This window comes from Bufo gargarizans, chromosome 1, assembly GCF_014858855.1.
Source record: "Bufo gargarizans isolate SCDJY-AF-19 chromosome 1, ASM1485885v1, whole genome shotgun sequence".
NCBI classification, from domain to species: Eukaryota; Metazoa; Chordata; class Amphibia; order Anura; family Bufonidae; genus Bufo; species Bufo gargarizans.
Genome location: NC_058080.1, coordinates 224,601,534 through 224,607,127, shown reverse-complemented (window position 1 = coordinate 224,607,127; position 5,594 = coordinate 224,601,534).

The window sequence follows — 5,594 nt, the reverse complement described above, 5'->3', positions numbered from 1 at the left end:
TGGTGACAAGTGTGAATTGTGATTGATTATTACACAAGGTTTGCGCAACTATCACCCGCCAGTGTGATTTTATGTTGGTACCACCTATCATTTTATGTGATTTTATTATATTTGAGTGTTGTCACGAATTATTAAATACTATTTATTCCCCATGGTCCAGATAGTGTGAGTGCTCACTCCTTCCTTTTTTGTCATATGATGTTTGTATGTAACGTGTTCTTGTTACCAGGAGTTCTATTTTTCATCAGTGTATAGTTCTGCCCAGTCTTCTCTACTTTCCTCACTAACCCCAACCCCCACTAAATCCCCACTGTCCCCTCCTATATAACACTCTCTATCTACACTATATGCCCCCTTATTAGTATGATCCCCCACCCTCCCCCCAGATCTTAGTTTAAAAGCTCCTCCAGCCATCTAACCATTTTTCCCCAGGGCAGTTGCACCCTCCCCATTAAGGTGCAGTCTGACCCTACTGTAGAGCCTGTAACCGACCGAGAAGTCGGCCCAGTTCTCCATAAACCCAAAACCTTCCTTCCTGCACCAGCTTCTGAGCCACTTATTTAACTCCCTAAGCTCACATTGTCTCTCTGGTGACGCTTGTGGCACTGGTAGTATTTCTGAAAACACTACCTTGGAGGTCCTGAACTTGAGCTTCTCTCCTAGTTCCCTAAATTCATTTTTAAGGACCTTCCATCTCCCCTGACTTTGTCATTGGTGCCACATTAGTCATTTGTCACATTGGTGCCAATGTGTAACATGACCGCCGGGTCTTCCCCAGCCCCACCCAGCAATCTGATCTTCCGATCCGCAATATGCCAAACCCCAGCAACCAGAATACTACAGACTGTTCGGCATCTCGGTGACAGATGACCCTGTCTTTCCTTCTAATAATAGAGTCCCCTACCACCAGCATCTGTCTGACCTTTCCCATCCTTCCTGCAGCGGTCATCCTCCTGCTTGCTAGGAGAAACGCCCTGCTGCAGTGTTTCTGGCCCTGGACTTTCATCCCTAATATCAGCCAAACAGGCATATTTACTAGGGTGTTCCAGTTCAGGACTAGCCTCCCTGGCACTTTTCCCTCTACCCCTTCTTCCTACATTAACTCAACTGCTGACCTGATAGTCCTGATGTTGCCCTCCTCCTCCCACTTCCATTTCACTGACCCCAGTCAGTGCCTGCACAGTGAGGTCTAAGCTTCTCTCCAGTTTTGCAATGCCCCTAAGTATTTCAAGCTGCTTATTTAGATCCAAGATCTGGGCTTCCAAATATGTTGTGAGGTGGCCATTGGCGCATGTGCAGAATGACAATTCTACCTTTGCCCACAAAGGGGAAAACACACTGCACTTGCACTGGCCTGTGTATGACAGGAGAGGCATCATCCTTGTAAATCAGTGGAACAGGGGCTGGCATAATGACAATTCAGCAGGACACTGGGAAAGTCCAGATATGCCCGGCAGACTGGAGATGTTTACCCACTGGAGACCAATAACTTGAAGAGATCTTTTAATGCATGGGTGGAACAGTTTATAGCAGTAAAACCTGGGGACAGATTTCCTTTACAACAATGAAACTACAACCAGAGAGTCTGAAAACCTTGCAGGATTGAAACAAAAAGTTTAGAAGAAAATTGTCTTTTCTATCATACAATGAATCTGCTTCATTTAGTAAATAAGGAATACCCCTTTAACAAATTTGATGCTAAGTGAAGAAGGTTAATGCAGTTCTCTTAATAGAAGAAATGAAAAAAATCTTTAGAAAGAGAGTTTAGAACAACGCAGCTAGCAGATTTTTTATTTTTTTTTGGTTGGCTACAAATTCAGTGAATACTTAAATGTTACTTTAAGCACTTTGCAAAAGAGTTGACTATGAGCTGAGCTCCTGAAATCCCAGGCTCTGTCCTTTTGCCCATTTCTTTGCAAAAAATGCAGACTACGGAGAGGAAATACAAACACAGGAATGTCATGGATATTTTAAAGGAACTTGTAATACCTTCTTCATGAAAATAAAAAAATCCTTAAGGTTTGTTGCTGTTCGGAAGAGAATAAATAAAAACATTAAAAGCTGTTAGCTGGGACAGCATTTAGTGGCCAGATGTGAGCAACTCATAGGCTTTACTATTTATTAAAAAAAGGACCTCAACCAAAATATTTCCAACCTCAACTATGTGGCTGAGCAATGTTTGGTCAGGGAGGCGTAAAAATTGGCCCACATGAGAGTACTGTTTGAGAATATATTTGCTTGCTTAGGAAAGTACTGCAGGTGCATAAAATTACTAGCTTGGGTTATAGATGTCACAAAAAAGGTTATTAATGAAAGCACTTTTCTGTGATGTTTACATCTATAGTTATCTCCGTCTTGACGCTTCCTGATGTAATTATGTCTGCAGTTACACAATGGTTTAAGGAACCAGTCCCATTTATTAAGGACCATTGACAGTTATGACAAAGGCTATGTACTAAAAGAAAATTATTACATCTGGGTGGACAATTACACGTTCCCATACGTTGCTAATTAAAAAAAAATATATACTGTATATATATACTGTAGATATATATATTATATATAGAGAGAGATAGATGGATATTAGCTGGTGAAGCATATTCCTTTTTTATTTTCTGATTGTAGATAATTTTATATTATTTTTAGAGATGAGCGAATAGATTAACTAATCAGATTTGTTATGAATTTCAAAAAAATTCTGAAGTTTTGGTGATTTCCTTCTAATGAATCACTCAATAAAGACATTTTACTGTGAAGACTGACAGGGAAAACGACAGGAAGGATAAAGATGAAGGATCAAATGACCCTGGAAGGAAGAGGACTTGCTCTGATTAGGTCAGAGGCTTACAGACCGCCTGTGGGCCAATCAGGGGCAGGATTTTGGCAGGTCCTTCAGCCCATGGGGTATGGATCTTGGCTGTGTCTGCCAAAAAGCTATTATAGACACAAGCTAGCAATCTAATCTTGGTGTGGTAGGGAGAGTATAGGGATATATTTAATTAGGTAGATTTATGTAATAGGTAGAAAAGTCTGAGTTTTATCAAGGAAAGCATAGGGAGGAAGAGACTGGTCACTCAGAGTTCTGTGTTTCACGCTGTTTTCATACATCTGCTGACAAGTGAAAAGTTCATGTTGCAATGCAAATTCTACAATCAACAAAATCCTGTAATAACTGCATTTTTTTCTGTAAATGAACAGCCATCCAGCCTTTTTTATGTAAAAACCTCAAGTTTCTAAAGTTCATTATAGGCGTGTTGCCTGTATCTCCAGCTCCGCATCAATAGCATACATTCTGCTGAAATTGCTGCACAATTGCCCTCTTTTTTTTATAATAAAAAAACATGCTGCCATGTATAAGCACTTTAGCATATTTCAGTGTGTCAATACCTGTGTGTTTGTAGAAGGGGTCTTGTTACTTTGTTTAAGCAGCTCATCGCATTTTACCAGAATGTTTGTAACGGGGCATATTTAATTGCACCTCTGTTAATTAATTGGGCATTTCAGCACATTTCAGGGCATTCATTATTATAGCAGTTTCATTCAACACCTTGTATTGCGGCAAGATATCATGCAGTTTTAGTGAATGTGTAACACTGCAATAACTTGAATAATATAGCAGTTTCACTCTACACAATCACATTGTATTGCATCAAGATTTTGTGCCGTTTTAGTGAACATGTATTGCAATGACTGTATTAATATAGCAGTTTCATTCCCAAAAATGTATTACCATTGTAAATTCTCAATACCAGTGTGCAGTGTGTTTGTAGAAGGGGAAATACATATAATTTTACCTCTGTCTGTGAATTATAGAAAAAACACTTGCAATTTTGCTGGTACCGTTTAATAATCTGTGTACCAAACCTGTGACTTTTCATTTTTAGGGCTCATAATAAAATGTCTATTATACAGAATAGTGATGGACGAACATCGACCGGGACGATTCATGAACAATCAAATGTTCGCGAACCGCGCGTTTGCGGCGGCCCCCACTCACTTTAATGGCAGGCAAACCTGAAAAATCTTCAGGTCATATTTGCAGCCAGCAAACACTTACTAGAAGTACACAAATAGTCCCACAACATGGACAGTGATATACCATAGGGGGGTCAATGGCAAAAATTCCTACAAAAAATATGTATTTTAATCAAGGGCCATTTTTATGCATCTTAAAGGGAAACTCTCAAAAATGTGCCCTGCTGGAGCCGAGAAATTTTTTATTTCCTATCGGTTTGATGTATACAAATGTGCAGCACTCTACGTTTTTGTGTCCTGCAGAGTCCATAAAAGAAAATTCATACGTTAACGTAAAAAAAAAATTCTACCATGGAACTGTATGGTGAACAGATGCCACTGTTAACGCATACGTTTTTGGTATGCATTAAATGGATGGCAAAAAAAGGATGTGAACCCAGCCCTAATGTCAGAATAGGCACCAGTACACAGTGGAGCAGCGTGGCGGAGAGGGGAGGCCGCCATGTACTAACAGAGAGCTAACTGGTCCTGGTGGTCAGGGATGAGGACTGTGTTTCCCAAGGATCATTTTCTACTTGGAAATACAGGGCACAGTATAATACACTAGAATCTATATAATATAAAGATATTTGCCCTACCCCAGAATAATAATACAATTAGGTGGTCATTTATTATATAGAAATACGTCTATGTTTGGCGTATTTCTGACACAGATTGTGGCACAAAAGTCCTTAGCACCGCAATCTGCATATTTTTCCCGCTCATGCCAGGTCTAAAAAAGGATGCCGTGGGCAGGGAAAGGAATACAGTTATGGCCATCCAGTTATTAGATACCACCACCATACATTGACCGGATAACACCGCCATTGAGTACCCATTGAGAACTTGTGGTCAATCCTCAAGAGGCGGGTGGACAAACAAAAACCCACTAATTCTGACAAACTCCAAGATGTGATTATGAAAGAATGGGTTGCTATCAGTCACGAATTGGCCCAGAAGTTAATTGAGAGCATGCCCAGTCGAATTGCAGAGGTCCTGAAAAAGAAGGGCCAACACTGCAAATACTGACACTTTGCATAAATGTCATGTAATTGTCGATAAAAGCCTTTGAAACGTATGAAGTGTGTGTAATTATATTTCACTACATCACAGAAACAACAGAAACAAAGATCTAAAAGCAGTTTAGCAGCAAACTTTGTGAAAACTAATATTTGTGTCATTCTCAAAACTTTTGGCCACGACTGTAGTTTGCTGAGACATTTCTGTATACATTTTCTGGGCTGGATTTTACTTGGACTGGTGGCTAGGCTTGGTATAAGGAGTTCCCAGTCCACACCCTTCCAGCACGGGTTTTCCTTTCTACCTGAGGTGATCGCAGGTGAGGCCTGCTGTAATCAGGCTTGCATAAAGCGCCTCAGAGTAGGTCAGTCTGAGGAGGGAGAGCGAGACTGTTTTGTGAAGCAGAGGCTCTGTGTGTGGTCTCAGTCAGGAGGACTGAGGGGCCCACAAGGCTTTGAATAGCCTGAGGTTTGGAGGATCTAGCGACACCTAGAGAACGAGGGTTGCATGCCCAGCGTCTGGAGGACTACTGGGCCACACTCCCCCAAAAGGTACTAGAG